General features: G+C 41.5%; 1 protein-coding gene across 1 annotated transcript in view; it reads left to right on the plus strand.

The window, feature by feature from the left end:
• Positions 1-4,572: 4,572 nt before the first annotated feature.
• Positions 4,573-21,463, plus strand: part of ahdc1 (AT hook, DNA binding motif, containing 1) — a 232,527-nt gene continuing 215,636 nt past the window's right edge. Inside the window, exons 1-2 of the mRNA XM_043717241.1 lie at positions 4,573-4,612; positions 8,426-8,448. The gene's annotated coding sequence lies outside the window, so the exon portion shown is untranslated. The remainder of the gene's footprint in view (positions 4,613-8,425; positions 8,449-21,463) is intronic.

The following is a 21,463-nucleotide window of genomic DNA, read 5'->3' on the forward strand; positions in this document are numbered from 1 at the left end:
TTCCATTCATCTTTTAGACGTTGATCATTCGACTGCTCAGTGTGGGCTGTTCTCTCAGAACCCCTCGAACCCCTTCATCTCCCCACTGTTTTCCTTCACAATGTTCCTTCCCTTTTCTTTCTACATGTCTCCTCCTTCCCCAGCCCTCTCCCTGCTCAGTATCCATGGGTACATCGACACTCATTCATTGAAAACAGATCTTGCCAGGTCTCAATTGAGTGTGAATAAGGGAATTTTGGGATTATAGCTAGCATGTTGTGGTTCTGTTCGTCGAGCTGGGAATTTGTGTTGCAGACGTTTCGTCCCCTGTCTAGGTGACCTCCTCAGTGCTTGGGAACCTCCTGTGATGCGCTTCTGTGATGTTTCCTCTGGCATTTATATATCATATATTAAACTTTATAGCTAGCATGCAGGACAAGTGCATTCCTACACTCAGCAAGCTCAGACTGAATGAATATGATCACACACAAAAAGCTGATACCTCCCTTACTTGGCACTATCTATTCTGGCAAGCACAGTGCTTCCTCTCCCGTCACATTCTGGATTAGAGTGGTGCTGAAAAAGCACAGCTGTTCAGGCAACATCCGAGGAGCAGGAAAATCGACGTTTTGGGCAAAAGCCCTTCATCAGGAATAGAGGCAGAGTGCCTGAAGAGGTCCTGGGCCTCCTTCACCACCGCTCCCTCACCACCCGACGCCTGGAGGAAGAATGCCTCATCTTCCGCCTCGGAACACTGCAATCCCAGGGCATCAATTTGGACTTCAACACCTTTATTCCTGTTGAAGGGCTTTTTCCCGAAACGTCGATTTTCCTGCTCCTCGGATGCTGCCTGAACTGCTGTGCTTTTCCAGCACCACTCTAATCCAGAATCTGGTTTCCAGCATCTGCTGTCATTATTTCTACCTCCTGTCACATTCCCCACTGTGCAATTTTAAGGTTCCTCTTAAAAAGTTAGCACCTAGTTTACTAGTTAGTATCCTGATTAGATCTCCTACTCCCTGTGGCTCACAGAAGTCCACCAGGAGGGGCTGATATTCCAAAGAACCTCCGGGGAGTTGTCTTTCTTTAGCACCAACACCTCATTCTCCTCACGACCAGATACAGCAGGCGGACAGGCCAAAAGCTGGGCTTTGCTCTCACTATGAGGGATGTTACAGGCCAGGACTTGGAGCACATGAGACATACAAGATGATCAGAGGATTAGATAGTGTAGACAGTGAAAGTCTTTTTCCCAGGATGATGACGTCAGCTTGTACAAGGTGGTATAACTACAAATTGAGGGGTGATAGATTTAAGACAGATGTCAGAGGCAGGTTCTTTACGCAGAGTGGTAAGGGCGTGGAATGCCTACCTGCTAATGTAGTCAACTCAGCCACATTAGGGAGATTTAAACAATCCCTAGATAAGCATATGGATGATTTTGCAATAGTGTAGGGGGACGAGCTGAGAATAGTTCACAGGTTAGCGCAACATCGAGGGCTGAAGGGCCTGTTCTGCGCTGTGTTGTTCTATGTTCTATGATCTCCTGTGTTGCCCTGCTCTGGCAAAGACCTGGTATCAAGGCTCTGGGGTTGTATAGGTACAACCTGTCATTTAACAAACAAATTAATTGGCTAATCAAATTGGGATGGCACGGTGGCTCAGTGGTTAACACTGCTGCCTCACAGCTCCAGAGACTCGGGTTTGACTCCAGCCTCAGGAATTTATACATTTTCCCTCTGTCTGCGTGGGTGTACTCTGGTTTCCTCCCAAAGTCCAAAGATGTGCAGGCTTGGTGGATGGGCCATGGGAAAATGCAGGGCTATGGGGTGCGTCTCGGGGGGCTGCTCTTCAGAGGGTTACTGCAGGCTTGGTGGACCAAATGGCCTTTTTCTGCACTGTAGGGGTTTTGTGATACTAATTACTCCACATTCATCCCTGGTAACCCTTCACCCTCTCACATATCAAGAACCTATCTACCTCTGTCTTAAAAATATTCAGGATCTCTGCTTCCACTACATTTGAAGGAAGAGTTGAAGAGACTCATGACTCTTTGTGAGAACTAAATACTCCAATATCTGTCTCAAATCCCTTAATTTTAATACAGGCCCCTAGACCTAGCTTTCTCTCTAACACACTTTCCCCTTCAATCCATTTTTCTTTACTGTTCTTTATTCTTCCTTCACCTCTTGTACGTGCCTCACCTCACCCACACCCTCTATTCCTGTGATGAAGAACCTCACTTATGAAGACAGATTAGAAAAGTTGGGAGGTTTCCTTGGAGAGATGAAGGCTGAGGAGATTTGATTGAAATTTTAAAAATCAAAGAAGGATCAAGAACCTGAGGACAGATTTAAAATGCTTTGCAAAAGAAGAAAATCTGAGGTGTGAAAAATCATGTTGAGTGGTTAGTGTCTGGAATGCACTGCCTGGAAATGTGGTAAAGGCAGATTCAAGAGGGAATTAGATAGTTATTTAAATAGAAATAATGTGCAGGTTAATGGGTGAAGACAGGAAACTGGCACTAAGTCTTAGAGTCGTAGAGATGTACGACGCAAAAACAGACCCTTTGATCCAACTCGTCCATGCCGATCAGATATCCCAAATTTATTTAGTCCATTTGCCAGCCCTTGGCCCATATCCCTCTAAATCCTTCCCATTTGTGTACCCATCCAGTCAAAATGCTCAGTGAGCCGATGCAGCTGTGATGGGCCAAATAGCCTCATTTTGCAACATACATTGTGATTCAATGTGATTTTGGTTTAGGGAGGCAGTGGCATTGTGGTAATGTCACTGCACTAGTAATCCAGAATCCCAGACTAATCTTTTTGGTTTAAATCCTATCGTGACAGACAGAATTCAATTGCAAACTGCCAGTCTAATAGCAACCACATAACCATTGTCAATTGTCATAAAATCCGACTTGGTTCACTGATGTCACCAACAGTAATATCTCAATCTCCCAGCCTGAACACGAATAATAAAATCTGCCACAAAAACACAAATTGCTGGTGAAACTCTACAATTCTGGTGGGAACTGTGGGGAGAAAGTAGAATTCCTAAGAGGATTGGACTCAAAACATTAACTTTGTTTCTGTCTCCACAGAGGCAGCCAGACCTGCTGAGTTTCTCCAACAATTCCTGTTTTTATTTCAGATCTTCAGCATCCACAGTGTTTTGTTTTTGATACAAAAATCTGCCATTCTTGTCCGGTCTGGCTGCAGCTAGCCACTCAGTTCAATGGACAGTAACTGCTGGTTCAGCCAGTGATATTCACACAGCAACAGGAAGCCATTCACCCCAATAAACTGGCCCCACCATTCAATATAATCATGGCTCATTGAAAGGCTTAATGCCTTTAACCCACCCTATCTCCACAACACATACATATTTTTTTTTAAAATCATTCACAGGATGTGGATGTCATTGCCAATACTTATTGCCCATCCCTAATTGCCTAGAGGGCAGTTTAGAGTTCAACCACATAGCTGTGGGTATGGAGTCACATCAAGATCAGACCAGGTAAGGGAAAGGACATTATTGAAGCAGATAGGCTTTTCCTGATAAGTGACAATGGTTTCATGGTTATTAGTCACCTAATTTCAGATTTTTATTGAAATCAAATTTCAACATCTGACACAGCGGGATTTGAACCTGGGTCCTCACGATATTCCCTGGGTTCTGGATTCATTGTGGACAATTACTCGCTAATGAGTAGGCCATGAGCTGCATCTCCAAATTTGCTGGTATGTCTGGGAGGTGGAATTTGTATGGATTAGTAACCTGGTGATGATACCACACATCTACCATTCATTATCCAATGAATGATTTTTTAAAAAAAGAATGTATTCTGCAATACCTCGCACTCCCAATGTCTCTGTTCTCATGTCCCTCCTTCCCACCCCCTTCATCTCCTTCTAAGCTCTGCATTCCTACTCCCCTCCATCTGCCTCGATCCTCTCCAATCCCACCTTACACAATTCCAAATCCAACATGGCGGCTGAGTTTGACTCCTCAGCTGGAGTTCATCTGCCCCATTTGTTTCTTTTCAGTTCTTTTATGCTTTTGTTTGTTCTTCTTCTTCCTATCTACCTTGAGCTTCAAGTGAAGTCAGCACAGCCTCCCGGCCTCAGCATAGACTTGTGATGAATCCAGGCTGGGCCCCTGGCCTCGAGAGCCTTGAGTTTAAGCCTTGGTGTAGTCTGGAGGTGAGGACCAGTGTGGACTGAGTTGGAAGGCCTGTTATTCTGTAAGTTTTATTTCTTTGCTTTTCTAATTTATTCCTATGATTTTGTACATTTGTACCGAGGATGCCACGAGGGTCTGTCATGCTGGACTTCTTAATTCTTTGTTTTTCTAATTTTATTTCCTAAGAACTTGTACTTAGGAGCCTGAGATGGTGCCACTGGGGGCAACTTGTAAACTTTTCCCTTGTGCTCAACATGTGACAACAAACCCTACTCTCACCTCCAGGCATGTGCTGGCTACTGCGCATGCTCGGGAGGGAATGCAGCCAGCGAAGACGGGAGGGGGCGCATGAGCGGTGCCGGCGGCCGCCCCGGGCCCGGCGCATGCGCGGTGCCGGCAGCCAGGAGCACTAGTCGGAGGTGCGCGAGCCGGGCGGAGGCTGCAGGTAAAGGCGGCTCACCTTTCTCCTCGTTCATTCATTCATTCATTCATTCCTAGAGCAAACCCCTGCAACTCCTCTGCCTCAAAATATCCATTGCAACGGGGGGGAATGTTGCAAACCTCAGGCAGCATGTGTGTGTCTCATCTAGAGATATTTGCTGAGGATTTTAGATTGGTTTCTTTTGCAAGGTGGGGGCTGAGTTCTCAATGAAATGCGATGCTGGATTCTCTCTTTTTTTGGGGGATTTTTTTTTATTTTTAAAAACGTCATGCCTTTCGTATTTTCTTTATTTTGCTGGAATGCAGCATTCTGCTTTCCGAAAAAATGCATGATGCAGGCCGGACCTTTTCTTTTTTTTAATATAAAATTTAAAAAAAAACAAGGGGTGGGGGGAAAAAATAACGCAGAGCTGTCTAATGCATTGGGATCCGATTCTCAGCTCGAATTGCGCCGAACTTCCGACGGTGTTTCCCAGGCGTTGCGCTGGCTGGCCCTCTCCGTGGCTCTGGCCACAGTTTTGGGGATTGATTTTCCTACTCGGAGGCGGATACAATGAAGCAAAAAACATTGCAAATTCCATCTCGCAGAAGCTCTTCAATTGCGATATGTGTTTAGCTTAAATTTAAAACGGAAACAACTTTTGCTTCACGATTTTTACCAAAATAAAACCAATAAAACGGCTGACGGGAATCTGACACGATTGGCTTTTCCAAATTAAGTGCGTTTTATTTTGTTTTGCAAAGCGGATTGGAGTCAGTTGTCGGGTTGTTTTTAATCTCGGTCAGCCTGCAGGATTAAGATGTTACTCTTGGCTGTTGTTGTCATCACCAATGGAGCTGGTGAAATGCTGCAAACAGTAACCTTGTGTCTGTCTCCGTATCCGGACAGCAGGCAGGCAGGCAGACGGTATAGCCTCTGCTTTGGCCACATCGCTATTCCAATCTTACCTAGATCCAAGCATTTGTCTCATCAGATTGGCAGAAACGCAGCGATGGCAGTGGAAGATAGAAACCTTAGGTGGTGATCACAGACTGAGAATGCTCCTGTGAGAGATGTACAGCTGTCTGAAGAAAATCTAGTTTAAAATTTGAACCTGCACAGTGCGAATCACTTGGAAAAATTATGGAGCAACTGTGAGAATAGATTGCAGCTTTGCTGTGAAGCCCTTAAATCAATTTTGCTCTAGTCCTGTGCCCCATTAGAATCTTTGATTATGCTGTGACTTCGGTACACAGTTAATTAGTGTATACAGTGTACATATACATAAAGCAATATTGATAATTTTTTTTAAACAGAATATTTGTATTTTCTGTCCTGTTTCCATCTGTACTCATTTTAATATGTCAGCACCAGCAGGAACACAATGTTGTCCTGACATTACTTTACATGACACCAGTAAGGCTGCAATGGCAGTGTACATATCTCGCTTCCAGGTAGGTTACTGAAGGTTGCATTATTCAGGGTGACCACCACAGGATCTGAAACGGTCTACAGCATTCATGCAAAAATGATGACAGTGCTTATGTGGGTTGAAATATTCTGCCATTAGCCTATATTAAGTCTCTGAGTTCCACATGATCTGTCTGCACAAAGATCTTTGTCTGCATTTGGTGCTGATTTAGTCCTGTATAATCTTTCCTGCAGACTGGCGTACCATAATTGTTGGAATTGTAAACTGTAGAGGAACAAATTTAATTAACTGTGTAGTGTCCAAGCAGTTTTGTATGTCACTCCAATATATGTATTTTTGCTGGCTTCAGTTAATGGTTATACTTTTTAATAAATTTTAAGTATAATTAGCATCTGCATAAAATCACAATTAGTTTTGATTCTTAAGGGCTTACTGAGAAATGCAACTTTAAATATGAATTGGTGTCCATTCTGGAAAGACTTTGGAAAGCTTGACTTTATTATCATGTGCTCAGGTAAGAGGGCTGAGCGAGAAGAGAAATGTTTGCATTGAAGCATCAGATTTTAACACACCCATTTCCATTCTTCAATCAGCACTCCTTTAGCTATCATGATGAATGTAGTGTAGCAGGAATTCTTTTTTGCATACAGCTTGTCAATCATTTCTTAAAAATGTCATATATTCTGATCATAATTCTGAGAGGAGACTGTCTGCACAAGTTCACCTAGACACGGCATTTGACATTGGCAGTGATGAGGTACCTGCCACTGTCTTGAGACTTCAGTGTTGAATAGCTGGAGAAAACATGATGGACTTGGGGGACATTTAAATAATTTAGTTGAAAAGAAAATCCTATATCCACATGCAACAGCTAAAAGGCAAGGCTTTAAATATGCATCTGACCAATTATATCTTGTTTACTTTCTTCCATATACTGCAGAGTGAATCTGACATGCACATATATATTTGATAATATAAACATTCTTTTATTACTAAATGTAGATTACTGGGAGCCACCTAGCTCAGTTGGCTGGGCAGCTGGTTTGTGACACTGGCTGAAGTTACTATGAAGGATTCTTCTTCTCAACCTCTTCCCTTGCTTGAGACATGATAACTCAGGTTAAATCAGCACCAGTCGTCTCTCTCTCTCTCTCTCTCTCTATAGATTACTATGATCCCTACTGAAAGGGGTTTTCTTAGGAAGAAAGGTTGGGTAGATTGGACCTGTATCCAATATATTTCAAAGAATGAGAGGTGATCTTATTGAATCCAGTGGGAACTTTATGGGGTGGATGCTGAGAGCACGTTTCCCTTGTGGGAGAGGCTTGAGGGGCACCGTTTTGAAACAGATATCTCCCATTTAAGGTGAAGTGTGGAGAATGTTTTTCTAAGGCTCTTGAGTCTGTGGAACCCTTTCACCCAGGTGGAGACGGTTTGTTGAATTACTTCAAGGTAGAGGTAGGTATGTTCTTTTGGTGGTTTAGTCAGTAGTGAAGACGGTTATTTAACATTACAAAGGGATCTTGATCAATTGGGCAAGTGAGCTGAGGAGTGGCAGGTGGAGTTAAATTTGGATAAATGTGAGGTATTGCATTTTGGTTAAACAAACAAGCATATGATTTGTATAGTTAATTGTAAGGCTCTGCATAGTGTTGTTGAACAGAGAGACATTGGGGGTTCAGGTACATAGTTGTTTGGAAGTTGCATCACAGATAGACAGGATGGTGAAGAAGGCATTTAGCATGCTTGCCTCCATCACTCAATCCATTGAGTATAGGACCTTCATGTTGAGGTTGTCCAGGACATTGAGCCACTTTGAAGTACTGTTTACAGTCTGGTCACTGTGCTATGGAAAGATATTATTAAATAGGTGAGGGTTCAGAAAAGGTTTACCAGAATATTACTGGGACTGGAGGGTTTGGGTTATTAGGAGAGGCTATTTTCCCTGGAGTGGAGGAGGCTGAGGGGGGACCTGATAGAGGTTTATAAAATCATGAGGGGCATATATAAGGTGCATAGCAAGGGTCTTTTCCCTAGGGTGGGTGACTTCAAATCTAGAGGACATATTTTTAAGGGAAGAGGAAAACGATTTAAATGGGACCTAAGGGACAACTTTTTAAACACAGTGGTTCCTGTGTGGTATGAACTGCCAGGGGACGTGGTAGATACAGGTAAAGTTACAATGTTCAAAAGATATTTGAATAAATCAATGAATAGGCAAATTTAGAGAGAGATAGGCCAAATGCAGGCAAATGGAACTGGTTTAGTTTGGGAAACTTGCTTGGCAAGGATGAGTTGGATGAAAGGCCTGTTTCTGTGCTGGATGACAATTATTAAATGGTAGTTATAGTCTGGAGGCACCGAATGGTCATCACCTGCTTCTAACTCATGTGTTTGCATTTCAGCGGATTCTTTTTATTCACTCCTGGTATGTGGACATTTACTGCCTGTCCTAGTTGCCCTTGAGAAGGTGGTGAGTTGCTGCTTTGAACTGCTGCGGTGATGTAGGTTGACCCACCAAGCCCCTGGGGAGGGAGTTGCAGAATTTTCACCCAGTGATACTGAAGGAATGGTGATATATATATTTCCATGTCAGGATAGTGAGAGCCTTAGAGGGGAACTTGCAGGTGTTGTTGTTTCAAATGTCAAAATCCTTCTGAAAATGATTTATGTATGATATATATGTACATATATCTCGTGTGTAATATATTATGTAAACTAGCTTATGGCAAGATATTGTCTTCTGGTTGATGTTTTTAATCTGTCCTTTTACAAATATTGAGTCATAGTTCATATCTGGGATTTCTCCATTTCATGTTTCTGTTCTGTGCAGTAATACACAGACCCTAGACTGAAGTTGAAATGTTTTAATCAGTCTTAATATTGGAAAGTTAGAAGATGGTTTTGACAGGGAGAGCTGTGTCATATAGCTCATGTATCATCTCATGTAGGATATGATACATGGGATCGATCAAAAAGTGGGAGGAAAATTGTAAAAGCCTTTCTTTAAAGAGTTGTTTTATTATCCTTTCTTAATATGAGCAGCAAATGATAGTGTTCCTATGGAATGAGGAATTTGGAGAAGTATTCTTATGTCTACAGAAATACATGCAGTAGCCCATGTTAGGGGGACTGTTTACCTACTTGGATTTCTGTATGTGTTTTTAATTTTTCAGAAGTAGTCCCATCCCAATTTGCATTTAGTTTGTGGTTTTGCATTGCAGTCATATTCAAGTAAAAATGTTCTCCTGTGAGTTGAGAAAATATGTGGGAACAAACTGTTCCTTTTAATGCTCCCACTGACTAGGCACGTCAGCAGCAGCCAGGGACCAAACTGCTGCATCTCTCCCACATGAATCTCATGCAGTGTGTTTGTCTGACATTACATCAATCCTGCAGAAAGCAAGGTGCAGGTGAAAGAAATCATTTTGTTTCTTTACTAATGTCATGTTTTGAATTTTATGCATTTTTGAAGGAAATCCATTCCCATGCGTTAGTTTTTGAGATGTGATACTAATTGTTAACCGAATCTTGTTGAGCCAGTTTCAACTCACATTTATTTCTAGTTGTCTTAACGTTGTAATTATAACCCCCTTTTTTCCTTCCTCCTTCCTTTTGCTTTGAAATTGTACAAGGAATTGGAAAAGAGGGACAGAGCATGTTAAGATTTGAGTTTTAATTGATCCTCCTGTTCACTGTGCATCCAGATGTATTTAACTGCTTGTCCAATGGCATGTTTTGTCTTTCCCACCCTGTGGATTTCTCCGATGAATGAGCAGAAATTGAAGGCTAGGGAACATCTAATGCGGTCTGTCGGGCTATCTTCCCACCTAGCAGCAGAAACATCATATCCAAACACTTGTTCTGTTTCCTAACCTCCTCGTCTGAACATAGATAAGCTGCAGAGCTGGGCTGAGAGGTGGCAAATGGAGTTTAATGCGGACAAGTGTGAGGTGATTCACTTTGGTCGGAGTTACCGGAATGCAAAGTACTGGGCTAATGGTAAGATTCTTGGTGTCCAGGTACACAGATCCTTGAAAGTTGCCACCCAAGTTGACAGGGTTGTTAAGAAGGCATCCAGTGTTTTAGCTTTTATTTTAGAGGGATCGAGTTCCGGAACCATGAGGTTACGCTACAACTGTACAAAACTCTGGTACGGCTGCACTTCGACTATTGTGTACAGTCCTGGTCACCGCATTATAAGAAAGATATGGAAGCTTTGGAAAGGGCGTAGAGGAGATTTACTGGGATGTTGCCTGGTATGGAGGGAAGGTTTTACGAGGAAAGGCTGAGGGATTTGAGGCTGTTTTCATTGGAGAGAAGAAGGTTGAGAGGTGACTTAATAGAGACATATAAGATATTCAGAGGGTTAGATAGGGTGAACAGGGAGAGCCTTTTTCCAAGTATGGTGATAGCGAGCATGAGGGGGCATAGCTTTAAATTGAGGGGTGATAGATATAGGGCAGATGTCAGAGGTAGTTTCTTTACTCAGAGAGTAGTAAGGGTACAGAATGCTTTGCCTGCAACGGTAGTAGATTCACCAAGTTTAAGTACATTTAAGTCGTCATTGGACAAGCATATGGACGTATATGGAATAGTGTAGGTTAGATGGGCTTCAGATTGGTATGACAGGTCGGCGCAACATCGAGGGCAGAAGGGCCTGTACTGCGCTGTAATGTTCTATGTTCTCTTCCCACCCCCAGCCTTATCAGCACTTCACACTGGTCTCCTTGACAAATCTGTTATCTCAACTTTGAAAATGGGGTTAATAAGGGAAGAAATAATCTTTGTGAGAACTGCTGTCTCAAATTGAGTGAAACGAACCAGTCCAAGTAGTTCACAGGGACTAAGTGTTGCCTATAAAGACACCTAACTTGTACATTTTTGTATGAGGGCCTGTCCTGGAGCAATAACTGGAGAAACTACCTGCACACTGCAGCAAATTGTCACCTCTTTCATCCTCAGCATGTGTGTTTGGCCATATGATTAGGATCAGGGTGTGATACCTTGCAGACTTGCATTGAATTGCTTTTTGCCTGTGTTTGTGTGTAAAGTCATACAGGCACCATTCTCATTGTGTAGTATACATTTGGATAATTAAATGATTACAGTTTTGAAGTAGCACAAATACTGATTTACTTTGGCTATTCAGCTGACACATATTCTCCAGTGTTTCTGATGCTTTGATACCTTTAGTCAGCTTGTACCTTAATAGAGTATAAATAAATACATCACATTTATTTCATGCACAGTGATGCAGCATATTTGTATAATATCTCATCGACCAAGAGGGCTGGGTCTGAATTGTAGGAAGCAGACTGACTTCTCTCAGTTTCACTGGGCACAGTGTTAATTAGATGCCTTGCTAATGGAAAGACAGATTGACTTTTATTATGCTAGCTGTGCCTGGTGGCAGACCAGCAATGACTGTCATGATGCATGTAGAAAGAAGCTTGCTAGTCTCTGTCCTTCCCAGTATTTGGCTTTACTTTTTCTAAAAGGAAGACTGGTAACATTTAAAACCAAAACTAATTTGATTGTTAAGGATGTATTTAGTCTGGGGGATGATAAGAAATGGCAGAGAGTTATAGTTTTCCCCAGTAATCATAGCTGCATATGGAATTGATTCTGTTTTTGCCTTGACATTGTAAGTTGACTTTGACCTGGGTGCATCAGGCTATATTGTTAATATTTTCTGTTTTTCACACCAGTTCTCTTTAATGATTACAGACATTGTTACTTAGAAACTGGTTGCCATTGCTGACACATCTATTCATTCGGTTTAGGCTGGATTTATATTTTGGTTTCTAAAGTTGAAAAGAGAAAACTTCAACCCAAGATTGAAGGACAGTGAATTTTCTTTTGTGTCTGGGTGTTTCTTTGTAATATTTCTGCTTAAATATGAATCATATCAGATCTGTGTGGTGGCTTCCTTTCATGGTGGCACTTCAGACACACATTCTGGTGATCCAGTTTTAGTAATGCTGTTGCCATGGGAGATTTCAGTATTCTTTGAGGCTTTGCGAGCCAGGTACAAAACATCTGTGCTTTCTAGTCTGTTTCTTTTTATTTTGAGGCATAGAAATAGTTGGCTAATTTAAATATTTATTTCAAACCAGGATTTTGTTATGCTATTTGAGTACAAATTGTCACTCTTTCATAATAGTGACTGAGTGTAGTCAATAATGTAACAAAACTAGAATCTCGTTAAATACCTGTATTTGTTCACCTGATAGCAAACAGAAGTAGATTTATGTGGTGCCTCCAAACTCTTTCAAAAAGGTAGAAAATTCCTAAGTTGCACGAATAGCCCTTGAATCAAAGTGGTTTTTAAACTGAGGAGTGAACATAGAACATAGAAAAATACAGCGCAGTACAGACCCTTTGGCCCTCGATGTTGCGCCAATCCAAGCCCACCTAACCTACACTAGCCCACTATCCTCCATATGCCTATCCAATGCCCGCTTAAATGCCCATAATGAGGGAGAGTCCACCACTGCTACTGGCAGGGCATTCCATGAACTCACGACTCGCTGAGTAAAGAATCTACCCCTAACATCTGTCCTATACCTACCACCCCTTAATTTAAAGCTATGCCCCCTCGTAATAGCTGACTCCATACGTGGAAAGCATTGCTACCTGTGCCAACATGAAATCTTTATCACTATATACTCTCTTGTCTAGGAGAAAGTAAGGACTGCAGATGCTGGAGATCAGAGCTTAAAAATGTGTTGCTGGAAAAGCGCAGCAGGTCAGGCAGCATCAAAGGAACAGGAGAATCGACGTTTCGGGCATAAGCCCTCATTACTTTTGCCGGGCTTATGTCCGAAACGTCGATTCTCCTGTTCCTTTGATGCTGCCTGACCTGCTGCGCTTTTCCAGCAACACATTTTTAAGCTACTGTCTTGTCTGTCTTGAAAGTTTAAATATCACCCAATAGGCCCAGTGTCAAGGTTAGAGTGGTGCTGGTAAAGCACAGCAGGTCAGGCAGCATCCGAGGAGCAGGAAAATCGACATTTTGGGCAAAAGCCCTTCATTACTTTTGCCCAGTAGGCCCAGTGTCATGTTATGGTATCATAGTCACTTTTGACCAGGATTTAATTTCATTCATTTATTTCTATACCCAGGCAATATTTTTATTTCGTCATTTTATCTGTTGTTTGAAACATGATTCTCAGTTTAATATGGCAATATTCTTGCTTGTGGTTTTAACATTTGAATTGAGTGAGGTTTGTGTTTGTGACTCCCTTTAACAGAGTAGAGCCACACTGCAGATGGCCTCGTGCTTTAGGAGATTGCATTAAATGAGGAGTGAGAGAAGGCTTGTGTGAAACACATACCAGTTGGTCTGACGGGCCAGTTTATGTTGTGGGCTCAGTAAATCTTTGTAGCATCTGATCTAAGAAGATTGGTTCTTTCCCGACACTGTTACAATGTTTAGCTCTCAACCAAGCCATCCTTTTTAAAGTGCTGAGTTTTGTTTTGGCTTCCTATGGTCAGCACTTGCATATCGTGTCCCTGTGTCAGTCAGGATCAGATTAAGACTTATCAATATCTCTTTTACTTTAGAAGCTTGAAGAAATAGAACAATGTGAATTCTGTTAGCCAGAGTTTAAAATCACACAACACCAGGTTATAGTCGTTTGGCAGCACTAGTGTTTGGAGCGTTTTTCCTTCATCAGGTGGTTGTGATGAACCACCTGATGAAGGAGCAGGACTCCAAAAGCTAGTGCTTCTAAATAAACCTGTTGGACTATAACCTGGTGTTGTGTAATTTTAAACTTTGTGCATCCCAGTCCAGCACCAGCACCTTCAAATCATACTAGCCAGAGTGGGATTGATAGGAGAAAGTGAGGTCTGCAGATGCTGGAGATCAAAGTTGAAACTTTATTGCTGGAACAGCACAGCAGGTCAGGCAGCATCAAGGGAACAGGAGATTCGACGTTTCGGGCACAGGCCCTTCTTCAGGAATTCAGAGTGGGATTGATACTCAATTACAGGACTTAAAAAATATATTATTAACAGGTTGCGCTATCCAATTCCCAGAACTCGTTGTTTATTGTTTAACATAACGTTTTTACAAATGGCATATATTATTATCTGTCATCCCAGTTCCCTGTTAAAATTGAGGTGTTAAATCCACTGAGCATTTGATAATAAATTGCCTTTTTGGAATTGGCTTTGGGTTGGCAAAAGGTTTCAGTTAGAGTCATAGAAATGTACAGCACGAAAACAGACCCTTCGGTCCAACTCATCCATGCCGACCAGATATCCCAACCTAATCTAGCCCCATTTGCCAGTACCTGGTCCATATTCCTCTAAACCCTTCCTATTGATATACCCATCCAGATGCCTTTTAAATGCTGTAATTGTACCAGCCTCCACTACTTCCTCAGGCAGTTCATTCCATACACATACAAACCTCTGTGGGAAAAATGTTGCCCCTTAGGTGCCTTTTCTCTTTCCCCTCTCACCCTAAACCTATGCCTTCCAGTTCTGGACTCCCCCACCCCAGGGAAAAGACTTTATCTATTTACCCTATCCATGCTCCTCATGATTTTATAAACCTCTATAAGGTCACCCCTCAGCCTCCGACGCTCCAGAGAAAACAGCCCCAGCCTACTAAGCCTCTCCCCATAGCTCAAATCTTCCAACCCTGGCAACGTCCTTGTAATTTTTTTCTGACACCTTTCAAGTTTCACAACATCCTTCCAATAGGTAGTAGAGCAGAATTTCACTCAATATTCCAAAAGTGGCCTAATCAATGTCCTGTATCGTCCCAACATGACCTACCAACTCCTACACTCAATACTTTCACCAATAAAGGAAAGTATGTCAAATTGCCTTCTTCACTATCCTATCTACCTGTGACTCTACTTTCAAGGAGCTATGAACCTGCATTCCACGTCTGTTTGTTTCAAACCTGTAATAGTACAGAAATGTGACACTTGACCAGAGTAAACACTAAGGTGAATTGAACATCTAAATTCTCTGCCCTGATAGCTTCAGCCTTTTCAATCTTGAAAAGGGGGTATGTGCATTTAAGAAAACCAGGTCAGTTTTGAGCAGCAGGAGGTGGCATGATAGCAAGGCTGGATGAGAGGCTGAACCTGTTAAAGGAGATCAGGAACAATTGTGATAGTAACAGCTCCATGTATTCAACCCTTCGAGTTAGTGAAACCACCAGCACTGTAAGGGGGCTTGGCAAAACAGTACATGGCTCATTCGAATGATCAGAACTAGAGGTTGGCTGTTGGTGCTAAGTGACGCCAACTTATGAATAAATTGTAATGTTGTTGATTTTCCTTAATGCTCACCTTGCATTTGAAATGTTTTGATGTTATTACAATCTCCTGGACAATTTTTTTTTGCTTGGGTTGTTTCTCCCCATTCTGTGCCTCACCGCAATAAGCAACCAGGAAGTGAACCTATTGTATTGAATGGGGAAAATTTGACAGGTATAACAGGTACATAGAACCACAGTGTGGCAGCTCCCTTACTGTTTTTCATTAGCACTTCTGGGCTTTATGATACAAATTGTGCAATTGCAAACTTTAATTTGCAATCTCTGGAATTAAACACAATTTTTATATCATTATATTTCTCACTACCTCCAAAACTGAAAATATTATACAAAAGATTTGCCTATTTTGCATTTTCGAAGCTTTGTTTTGAATCCTGTTGGGAGCTCCCAGTTATGGTTCATCCTTGATGTGCCACAGGAACATTGATTACGGAAGAAAATAGAAACTTCCTGCATGTTGTAACATTTTTTTTGTCAATGTTCTGCTACGTTTAAGGTAGTTTAATTACTTATTTTTTTTAAAAAAAGAGTTCAGCACGAAACATGATTGCAAAACATAATCTGAGGAAGTAAGTTCTTTCCAGTACCTGGGTGGTTACTGATAAGCAAGAATCCCTGGGTTTACCCTAAGGCATTTAAATCTGATATATTGTGAATTTCTTAACCCAGGCTTTTATTGAATTTACAGCATGTTACAGAAATTCAATTGTGTAAAATCTTTGCAAAACAGTATTAATTAAAAGGTGTTGCCACAATAAAATGCATTTTTAAATTTATTTTTATTGTACCTTTTCAAGAGTCAACATTCACAGAAATGTTTGATGAAGTCATTGTGTGGTTTAATTATATGGTGCTTACAGGAGGAGTAAATTGATGTACTGAGTTTCTTGGCAGATTGCACTGTGCTGGAAGCAGTGAGTATTTAAGTCATTAAGCTGTTTGCTTTTGTTACTGTGGGGTTCAGCAGGGGAATCCGAGTGCATGGATCAGTAACATGCTGGCCGTTTGGGGTTGTTGTTCGTCCCCTTTCATGTCTCTTCCTTTTTACTGGTTTTATTTGCCCTGCTGAAAGAATCTCAGAATTGTTACAATGAAGAATGAGGTCATTCAGCCCATCATATCTGCACCAATTCTTTGATCAGTTTACTTTTGAGTCATTCTCTTTTTTCCCCAAAACCTCTGCACAATTTTCCTTTTTAGGTAACCATCTGATTCACTTTTCAAAGTTTTAATTGAATCTCCTACTCACTCTCGGCAATGCATTCCAGACCTTAACCACTTGTTGTGTGAAAAGGTATTTGTTTTCTTCTATCACTTTTATGCTTCTTTTACCAATTCCATTAATTCTAAGTCCTCTGATTCTCAATCCTTTCATGAGTGGAAACAGTTTTTCCTTACCTACTGTCTTTGGATTCCACATTATTTTGAATTTCTATGTCAAATATTCTCTCCACTGTTTCCTTTCCAAGGAAAATAGGCAAAAAATTTAGCCAATCCATATTCATTACCAAAGTTCCTTATCTCTAGTGACGTTCTTGTGAATATATTCGGCACACTCTGTAATGCCCCACCCCCCCACCCCACCCCACCCCACCCCCCCGGCACCATCCTTCCTAACTGGGGCCCAGAACTCAGCGTGATATCCAAACAGACTTGAACTGTAGTCCGAACCAAGTTCACCAGAGCCTCCGTGCAGTTGTACTATATGGCCCTATTAATAAAGCCTAGGGTACTGTGTGCTTTAATTGTTCTCCAAACCTGGGAGAAAGCGAAGACTGCAGATGCTGGAGATCAGAGTCGAGAGTGTGGAGCTGGAAAAACACAGCCGGTCAGACAGCATCCAAGGAACAGGGGAATCAATGTTTCAGACCTAAGCCCTTCATCAGGAATGTGAGGCCTGTCCAAACCTGTCCAATTATTTTCAATTATTCACACATACTGTATATAATTCCAGGTGCCTCTTCCGGCATCCTCTTTTAGAATTGTGCTCTGATTTATACTGTCTCTGTGTTCTACCTAATCAAGTGAATCATTTTACACAGTACTCCATTGAAATTCATCTACTGATTCTCACCCATTCTACCAATTTGTCTATGTCCTTTCATTATCTTCCCCTCAGTTCAAGTTTCATATTATCTGCAGTCATTGAAATTGTGTCCTGTAGATCAAGGTCTGTGCCATAAATATAGATCAGGAAAAGTATGAGTCCCAATAGTGACCCCTGCTGACAAACTCATACAAACCTTTCCCCATCCTGAGTAATATCCATAAAGCTGCACACTGTTTGCTGTCACTTTGCCAATTCCATTCCCATGCTGTTGCTATCCCTTTAATTCCCTGAGTTTAAACCTTATTCAAGGCTGTTGTGTCACACTGTAGCAAGTACCTTCTGGAAGCCTACATACACCACATTAGTTACATTAATCTCTACAATCCTCTCTGGTCCCACTTTCTAAAAACTCATGCAAGTTAATTAAACATGCTTTTTTCTGAAGAAATCTATGTGGACATCTTTAGTTACATTATAACTTGGTCCATGAGATCTGGTAAATGTGTTCCGAATTATATTTTCTAGATGTTTCCTAATAGTGAAGCAAACTTAATTGAGCTGTTCTGCTGCTTTATGTTCTCTTGAAAAGTGGTTCAGGTGTTGGAAGGGGTATGGTTATGTACACCATAAATTACTCAATGCTTCATCAGGTTCAAATATGTTACTATTTTTAAACATTCCTGTGTTTATGGCCAGCAAAATGCTGCAACCAGTCACTGGGCTCTGACACTCAGCTGTTGCTTAGATCTTTCAGCAGTAAAAGCAGCAAATATTGTCATGAGCAGAGGAACTTGCCCAGTTTCCCAGGAGACATGGGGCTGGATTTTCTGAGGAGTGGAAATCTCTCAGATTCCCAATCAGGCCGTTTCTTAACTAAAGACGGAAGCCCAATAATTCTGAAAGGGGATTCCAGTCAGGGCAACCTGAAAAGGGGAGTCACACTTATGTTCTGACAGTTCTCTTGTAATGCAGGACTGTCAGGGGAAGGTAAACGTGTCCCCTTTTCATAGCAGTGAGTTGCTGTATTCTGAAATTTAAGGGTCCTGACACCCACTTTGAAAGCTGCTGTCAGACTGTAATTCCATGAGGCAAAAATAAAGTTAGGGTGATTGGAGGGTCTGTGCCAAATGGGGGAGGGCTAGGGTACCAGCAAACTATGGTGTCAGCTGTCAGGGGCAGAATGGGAACAGTGCAGGATGCTAAGAAGGGAGTATGGGCTCATGTGGGTGAATGCAAGGTGGCCAGATAAGTGTTCAGGGTAAAGGGTTTGTGTTAGGTATGACTGGCTGAGCATAGGGTTATCGGGTCGTGGGGATGGGTAGAAGGGAATGGTGCTCAAGTCTGAGAATGTGCTTCACCTCCCATTGGACATTGTAATCGGGGATGTGAGAGGGAGGTATAGAGTCAGTTGAATAGATACTCAGACTGTATTTGATAATTTAACTTCTACTAAATGACAATTTGCTTAACTTAATCGGAACCCTCCAATACAAGTCCAGAACAAGAGGACATTGGTTTAGGGTGAGAGGGGAAAGGTTTAAAAGGGACCTAAGGGTAACTTTTTCACGCAGGGGGTGGTGCGTGTATGGAACCAGCTGCCAGAGGAAGTGGTGGAGACTGGTACAATTGTAATATTTAAGAGGCATTTGGATGGGTATATGAATAGGAAGGGCTTAGAGGGATATGGGTCAAGTGCTGGAAAATGGGACTAGATTAGTTTATGATATCTGGTCAGTATGGACGAGTTGGACCAAAGGGTCACTTTCTGTGCTGCACATCTCTATGACTCTATGGTATAAACAGATACTTTGGGAGATTTCAGGCATACAGGAATTACCCAGAGAATCTGAAACTTTGCCAGGAAATTCCTACAGAGTTCAAAGGGTGCCCATGTGGCATAACTGCTTGGCCATTGGGAAATCCAAACGGTCAGTGCTGAGGGTATCCATTGCTAATATGGGCTTTTAAAAAAATTAACGGCAAAATTGATACCTCAAATTTGCACACCTTTAACTGCCACAAAGAGTTTCAGTAACAAACAGACTAACAAAACAATGACTGGCTGAGATCAGAGGTACACTTCATGGAGTTATAATTAGTGGGTATGTAAAAAAAACTGCTTCGTCATTATGCTACATTAACCTATTTTGATGTGAAAATCTTGATTTTTTTTTGTTATGGCCTTGAAAGTACCTCTCACTTTTGATTTGTTGCCATGTATCGATGAAATATTTGGGTGTGGATTATTGGGATTTGATCCACTGAAAGATCGATGCTTGCAATGTATGTAGTCATTGGGATTTGCTAATAAATTCCTAAAGCTATTTTCATATCCTGGGTATAGATTTGACACAATGGCCTGTTTTACAGCACTCAAGTATACTGCTGCCTCTGTAATTCCTTTCCACATCGGACAGAAAAACGCAGCATTAGCTTGGACTAGCAAAGCTTCATTCCACAGGAACAATAGACGTGGAGCTGTGCAAGAAGAGTTAACAGATGACAGGAGTTATAGATCTTTGATAGGGCTTTTAAAATTACAAAGTGCAAAGAGGAAAGTTGAGTAGTTTAGGGATGAAGAGCCAGAGAACAGGACTGAGACAGCTGAAGACTCTGTCTGCATACTTAAACACCAGCTTCTAGCAATGCTAACTGCAGCCTGAAAGCTGGTGAGAGTTTTGATCTTAGCAAAAGACTGACAGGGCAGTAGGCTCTTTTTAAGCATTAAAAATTTAACAGCAGCCCAATGGATCACATGGGAACTTTTCTTTGAAAAAAAACTTCAATTTGAAAGATTAAAACGTAGGCTCTGCATCAGTTGCAACTGTAATGCAGTTAGTATGAAGGATACACAGCGAGGCTGTGTGTGGTCTGAAACTGGACACCCAGCTCCAAAGTGAGGCAAGTTTGTTTTCAATTATAATACATATCTCCTGCTGTACAGTTTCACAGCAATGCAAAATCTGCAGTTGCAAGGACATGAGAAATAGGAGTGAGTGTGGACCATTCAGCCCCTCTAACTTGCCCCACCATTCAATAGGATCATGGCTGATCTGCCCTAGTCTTCAACTCCTCATTTATGTTAATTCAAATTTCATTAATTCTTCAAGTTTTTAATTCCCCAATATTTCAAAAGTCTGTCAACCTCTTTAAACACTTAATGATCCAGCCTCCACAGCTCTTTGGGATAGAGAATCCAGACATTTGTTACCCTCTAAGAGAAGAAATTCCTTCACATCTCAGTTTTAAATGAATGTACCTTTTACTCTGTAACCGTGTCTCCTCATTCAAGATTGTCCCAAACACCACCTCCATGTCTACCCTTAAGAGCCCCTCAGAATCTTGTATTTTTCAATAAGATCAGTCCTCAATCTCCAAAGCTCAAATAAATAAAAGCCTGTTTTGCCGTTCTTGATCCGATACTCGCTTTATCCCAGGAAGCTGCAAACTGAACCTCTTTTGAACTGCTCACAATGTTACTACATTCTTTCTCAAATACAGGAACCAAATCTAGACACCATCCTCCAGGTGTAGCCTCACCCAGTATAGTTGGAACAAGACTTACTTATTTTTAAACACAAACCCCCTGGTAATTAAGGCCAATATTCCATTTTCTTTCTCAATGTCTTGCTACACTTGCATGCTAGCATTTTGTGTTTCATGCACAAGAACACCCAGACCCAGTTATGTTGCAACTCTTTCAGGTTTTTCTCCATTTCAGTGTTAGTCTGCCAATGTGTGTGACATTGCACATTCCTTATTAAACTCTATATGCCAAGTTTTTGTGCACTCACTTAACCTATCTCTGTCCCTTTGCAGATTCCTATGTCCTTATTATAACATGCTCTCCCATTTATTTTTATATCATCTGCAAATTTGGATACATTACAGTCTGCTTCTAATGCCATGTCATTGATATTGATAGTAAATAATTGAGATATTAGGACTGGTACTCTACCAGTTAAATCTTTCTAACCTGAAATAGACCCAATCATTCTGACTCTGACTTCTGTTTTAACCAATCTTCAAGCCATGGTAATATTACCTCAATAGTATGACCTCCTTGTATAATAACATTTTGTGTAACAC

Source organism: Chiloscyllium plagiosum, chromosome 27 (genome assembly GCF_004010195.1).
Source record: "Chiloscyllium plagiosum isolate BGI_BamShark_2017 chromosome 27, ASM401019v2, whole genome shotgun sequence".
NCBI lineage: Eukaryota > Metazoa > Chordata > Chondrichthyes > Orectolobiformes > Hemiscylliidae > Chiloscyllium > Chiloscyllium plagiosum.